Genomic DNA, 11,308 nt, shown 5'->3' with positions numbered 1-11,308 from the left:
AACATTTTCTTAAAAATTTCCAGTGTTCGAGCATTCACAACTTCTGCAGACAAGTTGTTCCACTGATTAATTGTTCTAAGAGTTCATCTTAGAGTTACTACAGTTGCAAAACTTACATATGCTTTTTGTGCATATCCATTCTATGTCAGTTTGATCTAGTGGTTAAGGCGCCAGGCTAGAAAGCTGGAGACGTGAGTTCAAGTCCCACTTTAGCCATGGAAATTGTCTCTGGATGATCTCCCCAACTCATGTCACAGGGTTGTTATTGTGGGGCAAATAGAAAAAAGGAGTATTAGATATGCTCGCTGCTTTGAGTTATTTGCAAAAATAATTAAGGTGGGATACAAATAAATAAGTCTGTACATTGAGGGCTTTATATAAAGTTTGGGATCTTGCCTTTTAAAGGTCAAAGGCCAAAGCCTGTTCCTGTACAGCTTGTCTTATATAAAAGGTGTGTATAGATAATGAAGTCATCACATGGAATTTCTGTGCCAAGCAGGGCTGTGCCTATTCATTGACTCGATGAACAATCAATGCGTGATAGACTAAAAATAGTTTCACTGGATCCAGTCACCAGATTCTCCGTGGTTTACTCACCTGACACAGATCGACACAGATGACAAGCACACCATGTATTGGGTCACATGGAATGAGTAATGCCACCCACAAATCATCCGTGTAACTTTTTAATTCATTGTTTGTCAGTTTCTTCTAATAGGGTATTTATGTCTTCTTCAACATTGCGCCCTTCAGAAGGATTGGATCGTAACATCTGTAATTATTAGTCAACATTATTAAAAGTCCACCCTGTCTAGAGAACAAATAAAAGAATTCTCTTGTTGCTCATGGATAGTCTGTTTTCAGTCATATTAATCAGCCTCTGGATCATAAGTAAATTCTATATGTTCATATTGCAATTAGGATATTCTCCAACAAGCTCCAGTCTTCAGATTCCCAGCTATCATTTTCTTTTCTTTTAAGGTAATAAATAAGTCTCTAGACTAATTCCCTCTCTTGGTCCTCACATTGCTGTTATTCCCAGCCAATCGAAGTAGTTTTAGCTATTGGAACCCAAAAGGGGAAAAAGACTTTGAATAAAACTGAAATGGATTTTAAAGGGGACCTAAAAATTATAACCCACAAAGGAAAGATGGAAGCACTGGATTTACAAATGGAATTGGATGATTATTTAAAAATAAAAAAGATGTGCAAATAACGTGTCAGAAGAGGTGAGGTGGACTATTTGTTTAATTTGGAATAAAGGTAGTTCTCGATTTATGACGTCAAATGAGCCCAACATTTCTGTTGCTAAGCGATACATTTGTTAAATGAGTTTTGCCCCATTTGATGATCTTTCTTGCCACGGTTGTTAAGTGAATAATTGCAGTTGTAACATGGTTGTTAAGTGATTCTGGCTTCCCCATTGGTTTTACTCATCAGAAGGTCGCAAAAGGTGATGACATGACACTGGGACATTCCAACCGTCATAAATATGAGCCAGTTGCCAAGCATCTGAATTTTGATCACATGACCATGGGGTTGTTACAACGGTCATAAACAGGGGTGAAATCTACTTACCTTCCTTACCGGTTCGGAAGTGTGTGCGTGTCACATGCGCACACACATCCTCTGTGCATGCGCAAAACTTTTCTGCGCATGCACAGACAGTACAAAACACATTACTTCCTGGTTAAAACCAAGAACTAACGGGCGGGTGGACGGAGCCTCGCACTGCGATTGCTACCAGTTCTCTGAACCACCAGCCAAGATCGCTACCGGATGGCGCAATCCAGTCCGAACCGGGAGCATTTTACCCCTGGTCATAAGGGTGAAAACCGGTCATAGGTCACTTTTTTCAATGCCGTTTTTATCTTCAAACGGTCACTAAATGAACTGGTGTAAGTTCAGGACTGCCTGTATAAGAGTTCTACTGGAGTTACTGTATTGTAATAACAATTGGACTATTGATAAAGATGAAAAGAATTTGGGGAGAAGAGATGAGGATAATCGAAGAAAGCAGATCTTAGAAACTTTGTTTATGGGCCCTAAGGCTCTCGGTGATGGTGGGGGAAAATGTAAAATTGATTTATTTGATTATGGTTAAATAATAGATTGTTATCTCTGTTGAAGTTTATTGGTTGTTTTGACTGCTTTTTTTGGAAATGTTTAATTTAATTGGACATAACGGATTAGTTTGTAATATCTATGACTTTTGGTTTATAAACAAGAGGTTCTGGTAATGTATAACAGTTTTTATTTTTTTTAATAATGTTTAATTGTTAAACATTGTTTAATTGTTTAATTGGGCCGGGATAGCTCAGGCAATAGAGAAGCCTGTTATTAGAACACAAAGCCTGCAATTACTGCAGGTTCGAGCCCGGCCCAAGGTTGACTCAGCCTTCCACCCTTTATAAGGTAGGTAAAATGAGGACCCAGATTGTTGGGGGGGCAATAAGTTGACTTTGTAAAAAAAATATACAAATAGAATGAGACTATTGCCTTATACATTGTAAGCCGCCCTGAGTCTTCGGAGAAGGGCGGGGTATAAATGTAAATAAAACAAAAAAATTGAGATTAGATTTTGATTATTAAGAGAGGAATTAAGGGGTTTTTCTTTAAATGGAAAGGGAGACAAAATACTTATGTTGTTAATTGAGTCTCTTAACTTTTACTGGACTTTTGCTAATCAATAAGGGGAGCTGAGGATTTAGAGATGTATCTGTAGAAACTGTGATGAAGATGTATTTGGTTGCATTTTAAGAGATAATGATGAATTGTTAACGTTGAATATACTTGCTGGGGTTGGAAAAATTTCTTTTTTCTTTTGGGGGGAGAGGGAACTTTTCTGCATGTTTAAAACATGTTTTACACTTTTTTTAAAATTAATTTTTGTATTAGGTTTCTGAATTTGAATTATTGACTTATTACACTTCAGTACAATTGTTGAAAAAAAATAGTTTTCGCTTCTCTGGGGAATTGATTTCTTGGTTTGTTCTCTGCAGTGGAGATGAGAGATTGCCTGTTTTTATGCCCAACTACACTGTTCAAGTATTTTTATTTATTGATTGTTAACCAATTAAGAAAGATCATGGATTAACCCATTTCCTGACAGAAGAAGAAACTGTCCAGTTTACTTTCATGGAAAAGGTTTCAGGAGATAAACTGACTTCTGCTTGTAGAAATATACTAATGGAAAACTGTCACTTAAGTAGAGTAGGGTAGGGTAGGGTAGAGTAGAGTAGAGTGAAGTAGAAAATAGGAAATGGGGAGAACAGAATAGAATAGAATAGAATGGAATGGAATGGAATGGAACAGAACCGAACAGAACAGAACAGAAGATGGAATGGAATGGAATAGAATAGAATAGAATAGAATAGAATAGAATAGAATAGAATAGAATAGAATGAAGGGAAGGGAAGGGAAGGGAAGGGAAGGGAATAGAATAAAATAGAATCCTCTCCAAAACAAGAAGTGGCAATATTATTCATGACTCGAGCTAGCCCCGTCCTTAAAAAAAAAAGTAAGTAACTTTTAAACTATTTTAAAAAAACAAACCCCCACCCTCCTGTATCAGTGAGCTGCAGCAAAATTACCCCCCTGCGCTCCTATTGCTGAAGGAAAAGCTATATCTTCGAGAAAAGGGATATATACATCCCCAAGGAAAGCAGCCTAGCCTTGTTTTTGAGGTGAGGTGGGGCGGAGCGAGGTTGATGGAGCGGATTAGCGGACTTCAGCTGGCAGGCTGAGGATTTCTGGGACTTGAAATCCACAGGTCTTAAAAGTTGCCGAAGTTGGACATCCTCGGACCAGAGACCATCGCGCAAAAAGCCGTTGTGACCTGGTTGGTGGTTATACCGAGATTTGCAAGGATGACTTCCTTTTTTTCAATCCTACTTGAGGTTTTGGGTGGGACCGCCCACGCCCACCCGTTTCTTGCGGGCCGGCCAAGTAGCTCTTTACAATGTTCTACTCTTCCTCTAAGAAAGAGCCTGCTCTAAAAATAGCTAAAAGTCTGGAGATGAAAGGAAAGCAGCGAACGGAGCAGGTAGGTCCATCTCCTCCCTTCTCCGCATCTTAAATTAGGGTCAGAGACTGAGCCTTACAGGACGATAAGCCCCGGGGTGGCGGCGGTCATTCTTGGTTTGAGCAGGTAAACTTGGTTTGAGAAACGACGGAGGAACAACGCGTGTCCCAGGGACGGTTGTGCCTCTCTGGGTTCGTGATAAAAGATTTTCGTGGTTCCTAGCTGTCCCCGGAACTCTCGCAAAGGGATGCGATCCCGCGGGCTTTTGCAAGTTCTTAATCAGACACTGAAGAAATGGTGGCTTGGTTTTGAAAGACGCTTGTTCCAAATGATCATCGTGCAAATATAAGCCTGAACGTTTTTTTAGAGCTGAAAAGCCAGTGGAGACCCTAATTTAGGGAGTTCTGGGTGCTCTTTGATCTTGGTTATTTGCTTGCTGAGGTTTGGTTGGGGCACTAGGGCTTGGGTAACATCTTCTGAAGATGCTACCTAGCCTGCTAGGGAAATTTCTACAAACCCTCTTCAACCCTGAGTTACTTATATTCTCTTCTACTAGAATCTAATTTTTTTCCCTGGTGTTATATTGTGGAGGACCCCAAAATAAGTTCTAAAAACTAACTTTGTTTGTTTATGCTTCCGTCTTCTCTCCTTTTGCCATCTTCATTTATTACCCGGTTGTACTGATGACTGAAAAATAATATTTTTTTTCATGATTTGGATACTATATTTGTGCATCTTTTTTGTGTTTTTATTCTCACAATATCCATATGTATACTTAACTGTAAATACAGTTTTCTGTATTTACAGTGTAATTATACTACTCTGGTTTTTGTGATATAAGGTAAAGGTAAAGGTTCCCCTCGCACATACGTTGTCAAGTCTAGGGGGCGGTGCTCATCTCCATTTCAAAGCCAAAGAGCCAGTGCTGTCCAAAGACGTCTCCATGGTCATGTGGCCGGCATGACTCAACACCAGAGGTGCACAGAATGCTGTTACCTTCCCACCAAAGGTGGTCCCTATTTTTTCTACTTGCATTTTTTACATGCTTTCGAAACTGCTAGGTTGGCAGAAGCTGGGACAAGTAATGGGAGCTCACCCTGTTACACGGCAGCACCCTGTTACACGGCAGCACTAGGGATTCGAATCGCTGAGCTGCCGACCTTTCGATCGACAAGCTCAATGTCCTAGCCCCTGAGCCACCGCATTAGTGATATACTAAAGGTTAAATGCTTTTTAACTTGGTTGTTGAATTAATCTTTTTTCCCCCGAGGTTACATAGTACTTTAAACTACCGTATAAACTGACTAAATCAATTGGGTGCACACAACACGTTAAGCCAACAAGGAAACAAACCAACATGAATTCTAAATAAATTTTAGTATATTACACCAGTAGATTAGTTAAATTAAGACTTTTATTATTCTGATCCCTCCTTCCATTTCAGCTGGAAAATGCCTGGCTTATCATTCTTTACGGTTTCATCCAGATGACATACCCTTCCCTTCATCCCTAGCTCATAGCCAAGGCCAACTAACTGGGTTTTTCCAGCTTGGTTTGAAGGTTGTGTCTTCTCCCTCCACCAGCCTTGCTATACTGCATGCCCTATATGCAGGTAGTCCTCGCTTAACAATCCCAATTGGGACTGGAGTTTCTGTCACTAAGTGACGCAGTTTCCTGTGACTTCTATGCTCACCTGCACTTCAACTCCCCCCTCCCACCTATCTCCCCTCCCCCATTTCTGCTCATTTGGCTGTCCTACACTGCACTCTGCACCTCCACAACTTGCATCCATTCCCCCTTCTGTCCTCAGGAAGGCTTTTCACATCCAGTTGCAAAGGCCAGCTTGGGCATCTCTCATCAGCAGCGGGAAGAGGAAGAAAACAAGAGGCAGCATGGTGGAGGAGGGCAAGATGGAGGGCAGAGTGGCAGAGATAGCAAAGTGCAAGGTGAAATGCGAGGTGGCAGGAGAGGTGGAGTACAGGTAGCAGAGATAGCAATAAGCACTTAGAGTAGACTTATATGCCACTTTATATGATTTACTTTAAGCATCTCTAAGCAGTTTACAGAGTCAGCCTATTGCCCCCAACAATCTGGGTCCTCATTTTACCAACTTCGGAAGGATGGAAGACTGAGTCAACCTTGAGCCGGTGAGAGTCGAACTATTAATAAGTCGGCAGAGTTAGCCTGCAATACTGCCTTCTAACCACTGCGCCACCCCGGCTCATTATGATGCAGGACAAAGTGTTAGGCGGAGAGAGGAGGCGGAACACAGGGAAGCCAAAAGGGCAAAGATGGGGTGATTAGAATGGGGTGGTGGTGGAAATTGAAGCATCCTCTATAAGTTGTAAATGTGGGCAGGCTGGCAAGTGCCCAAGTTATGATCATGAGATTGGGGGAGTGCTGTAAATGCTATAACTTTGAGGGTCAGGTATAAGTATCATTCATTTAGTTCTGTTGCTGAACAAATAGTCATCGATAAGCAAAGAGTACCCATATAGCACTTTGGTGACAAGTGTACTAATGTTTCATAAGGAGCTGGGACCTGCCCACTTTTTATGAGTTGCTTTCAGCTTCTGTAGACAGCCTTCTCCTCTGGTCACTGCCAACTTCCCTCCATGGATGCCATCGCTGGACTGACCATCCCTTGAAATAGGAGCTGCAGCAGCAAGAGAGCACAGTAGGAATCTGGAAGGCCACTAGACCAAGAACTCTCTAAAGTTCCTGCATTGTCTGGACCCATGGTTACAGTGGTTAGCATACAGTAATGCAGTCTAACTATGCCAACAGCCTGGAGTTCGATCCTGACTGGGCTCAGGGTTGACTCAGCCTTCCATCCTTCTGAGGTGGGTAAAATGAGGATCCAGATTGTTGGGGGCAATATGTTGACTCTGTAAACCACTTAGAGAGGGCTGTAAAGCACTGTGAAGCGGTATATAAGTCTAAGTGCTGTTGCTATTGCTAATCTTGGGGATGATGTTTCTACCAGGAAGGAAAATCGGTTGCTACTCCTCTGTTGCTCCAAGTTCTTAGAAAAGCTTAGTCTTGCTGCTTTTTTCCCCACCAATCTTGACAGGTTAATTGCAATGAGATTGCTGGAGCAAGATTAGAATAGAATAGAATAGAATTTTTATTGGCCAAGTGTGATTGGACACACAAGGAATTTGTCTTGGTGCATATGCTCTCAGTGTACATAAAAGAAAAGATACGTTCATCAAGGTACAACATTTACAACACAATTGATGGTCAATATATCAATATAAATCATAAGGATTGCCAGCAACAAGTTATAGTCATACAGTCATAAATGGAAAGAGATTGGTGATGGAAACTATGAGAAGATTAATAGTAGTGCAGATTCAGTAAATAGTTTGACAGTGTTGATGGAATTATTTGCTTAGCAGAGTGATGGCCTTCGGGGAAAAAACTGTTCTTGTGTCTAGTTGTTCTGGTGTGCAGTGCTCTATAGCGTCGTTTTGAGGGTAGGAGTTGAAACAGTTTATGTCCAGGATGCGAGGGGTCTGTATTGTGCAGTATACAGGTCCTCAATGGAAGGCAGGTTGATAGCAATTATTTTTTCTGCAGTTCTAATTATCCTCTGAAGTCTGTGTTTTTCTTGTTGGGTTGCAGAACCGAACCAGACAGTTATAGAGGTGCAAATGACAGACTCAATAATTCCTCTGTAGAACTGAATCAGCAGCTCCTTGGGCAGTTTGAGCTTACTGAGTTGGCGCAGAAAGAACATTCTTTGTTGTCCTTTTTTAATGATGTTTTTGATGTTAGCTGTCCATTTGAGATCTTGCGATATGATAGAACCTAGAAATTTGAAGGTTTCTACTGTTGATACTGTGTTGTCTAGTATTGTGAGAGGTGGAAGTATGGAAGGGTTTCTCCTAAAGTCTACCACCATTTCTACGGTTTTGAGTGTGTTCAGTTCCAGATTGTTTTGGTTGCACCACAAGGCTAGTCGTTCGACCTCTCGTCTATATGCGGATTCGTCATTGTCTCGAATGAGACCAATCACTGTTGTGTCATCTGCGAACTTCAGTAGCTTAACAGATGGATCATTGGAGATGCAATCATTGGTATACAGAGAGAAGAGAAGTGGGGAGAGCACACAGCCTTGGGGGGCCCCTGTGCTAATTGTACAGGTATTTGATGTGATCTTGCTTAGCTTCACCTGCTGCTTCCTGTTTGTTAGTTAATATTAATGTTAATGTAATGTTAATATTTAAACATTCTTATGTATCTGAATGCTTAAAATACCCAACTCCAACAGAAACCTGGAATCACTGCTCTCCCTATTTGTTGAACTGGCCTCCGCTGAGGGAAACGATTGGAGGTTTTGGCATAGGCATGGAAATCTTCAATGGCTCCACCTTAAGTTGTCCTGCAATATATTGCTAAGATGACACCGCCTTGTTCTTGAGGCAGTGGAAGAGAGCACAAATGATACTGCCATGCTCTTGTGCCATTTCATGCGCTGTGGAAAGCACATTAAACAACCTGTCTGTCTGGATAACGTGTGTTTGTATGGACAGAGCCTATAGTCACCTGGGATTTTCTGGCACCTATTGCTGTGCAATTCCCTGCACTTGTGTCATCCCCTATAGATAACAGTGACAATGCTTAGCAGATTTTTTCTTTCTTTGATGCCTTCAAGTCAATGTTGACTGTTGGTGACTGCCTGGACAAGACACTGTGGTTTTCCTGAGGGGGCAGTACTCGTCTTCATTTCAAGGCCATTGAGCCAATGTTGTCCAAAGACATTTCCATGGTCATGTGACCAGCATGTGGAGCACTGTTACCTCCCCACCAATGTCTACTGATATTTGCATGCTTTCAAACTGCTAAGTTGGCAGGAGCTGAGGCAAGGACAGGAGCTCATCCCATCATGTGGCGCTCAGGTTTCGAACCTGGGCTGCTGACTTTCCAGCTGACAAACCCAGTGTCTTAACCACTGAGCCACAGCACTGCACCTTTCTACCCAAAGCAGCACTATAACTCCTAGTCTTCCAGTTTACTAACCTGGCACCTTAACCACTACACCAAACTGGTTCCCCATAGCAGATCTTGGTAAATTAAGAGGGAGGGAGAGGGAAGGAGGGAGAGAGAGGAACAGAGAGAGAAAGAGAGAAAGAGAAGATATTTAGAGAGAGACCTTTGGCTGTGTCCCTATCTGAGTTGGTCACCTCTTTCTGTCTTTAAATGCTAGCCCTCCAAATCAGTTTGCAGTCTTGATCCCAGGGTCTCTGCTCTCTTATGAAGAACTCCTTTCTAAGTTTGTGTAGTGTCAAGTACCAATTTCTGATTAATCAATCTATCCCAAAGTTCCAGTTACCCCCACAGCTAATTTATGGAGTGTATTAGTCTGAGAAAGCAAAAGCACACTGCTTCTGAAGCCAATAAGTCCATGTAAGTAAATTTTCCTACGAATGAAGGCGAATATACATGTCCCAGGATAATGTTGCAGCAGGATCCTATCTGGGTCCTTAGATGGAACTTTGGTTCTTAGACAGAACTTCTCGCTAGCAGTGTATGTCACTCTGCTGGAGAGAAGTTCCCTGAAAATAAGCTCCAGAACGAGTCCGAAAGCCCAGAAGACAAAACCTCTAGTCCTGGTGACTGACCCAGATTGGATCCTGTAAATTTTCCTTCCCAGCATGCGAGTGAGCAGTGCATACAGATCTAGGGCAGTTAGTATAGGGGCAGAAAATCCTTCCCTTGCTCTCATTGAGTTTCATATGGGTCACCTAGAACAGGGGTCTCTAACCTTGGTCCCTTTAAGACTTGTGAATTTCAACTCCCAGAGTTCCTCAGCCAGCTTTGCTAGCTGAGGGACTCTGGGAGTTGAAGTCCACAAGTCTTAAAGGGTCCAAGGTTGGAGATCCCTGACCTAGAAGTTCCAACATAGGGGATTGGCTCTTCCACATCATGTGGGAGATCTTTTCATAATTGCTGGTACCCACCTGTGGAGGAAGCAGCTAATTGCTTTGTCCCATTTGTTTCAGCATTGCAGAATGATCTCTTTCTGAACAGAAAGGGTCTCAGCTTTGACCTCTGCGGGAGAGTTTGAAAACCCAATCAGCTTCTGAAGGGGATTAACCAGTAACGCTCTTATTCTCAGCCTAGATAAAAGTTTGTCTCACAGCAGAATTTGGCAAAATTCAGCTGGCTTTTCTTAAAAAATATTCCTAGGCCTTGTTTTATATCTCTTTATACCTTTTCAAATCATGCACTAGGTTTCAGTGGCAATATACTTTTTCAATAACCCACCCACCCCCACCTCAAATAATATGCTATGTTTGTATAATTCCTCTCCTAGGTTTCATACATCTAACTTACTACTTAAAGAGAAACAACCATCTAAAACTATTGCCGCCTCCTTCCCTCTTAAAATGTCAGTGCTTTGGCCCTTAGAAGCTAAAATCTTTTAATTGTTTTCTACAAATCCCTATTGCCAATTGTTTTAGGCAATTGTTTGGAGAAGAGAGGTGGAGGGAATTTGAAGGCATTGAGCTGTGTCTGAGATACAACACATAGACTAAAGAGAAATATTTGTATATATTTTTAAATGTACTCGATTGTCAGTTGTAATCCAGGAAAGTATAATTTTCATTCATTCCTGCAACAAACGGCAAAGGAATTTAGAAAGGATGTAGAAATGACTTATCTGAAAGGGAAGTGAAATTCTGAGAAAAGGTCACAATTATGTCACCTTCCTTGTTTACTAAGTACACTGACATACTTCCAGATTTATTATTGTATTGGGATTCCACCTTTCCAAGGAAACTCTTTAGACACTTAAAAAAAATAGTTTCATGAGCCAAGAGCATTTCAATGTGGAATAAAGGTACAATTAATATTTAAGATTATTGGGTGGGGGGAACCTAAGAATCTTCAGTTGCCTAATTCTTTTGACCACAATGATTATTGCTTCTGGCACGTGCTGCTACTCTTTATTCCATGACTCATGTACCAAGACAAATTCCTTGTGTGTCCAATGACACTTGGCCAATAAATTCTGTTCTGTTCTGTTCTGTTCTGTTCTGTTCTGTTCTATTCTATTATCCTCATTTGGTAATCACTAGAAAGATTGTATTTTTAGTATTTTCTTCAAAATAGAAAATCAGTGGCATTTCAGTTATTTAATATGCCCAAAAAGTAGCTTCAAAATAGAAAATCAGTGGCATTTCAGTTATTTAATATGCCCAAAAAGTAGCTTCAAAATAGAAAATCAGTGGCATTTCAGTTATTTAATATGCCCAAAAAGTAGCTTCAAAATAG

At 41.2% G+C, this 11,308-nt stretch overlaps 1 protein-coding gene across 1 annotated transcript in view; it reads left to right on the top strand.

Moving 5' to 3' along the window:
- The first annotated feature begins 3,759 nt into the window (after positions 1-3,759).
- The window catches only part of DHRS9 (dehydrogenase/reductase 9), a 32,453-nt gene continuing 24,904 nt past the window's right edge, over positions 3,760-11,308 (top strand). Inside the window, exon 1 of the mRNA XM_058191132.1 lies at positions 3,760-4,045. The gene's annotated coding sequence lies outside the window, so the exon portion shown is untranslated. The remainder of the gene's footprint in view (positions 4,046-11,308) is intronic.

Source organism: Ahaetulla prasina, chromosome 1 (genome assembly GCF_028640845.1).
Source record: "Ahaetulla prasina isolate Xishuangbanna chromosome 1, ASM2864084v1, whole genome shotgun sequence".
NCBI lineage: Eukaryota > Metazoa > Chordata > Lepidosauria > Squamata > Colubridae > Ahaetulla > Ahaetulla prasina.
The sequence above is the reverse complement of the archived record's forward strand: the minus strand, read 5'-3'. Positions and strand labels throughout refer to the sequence as shown.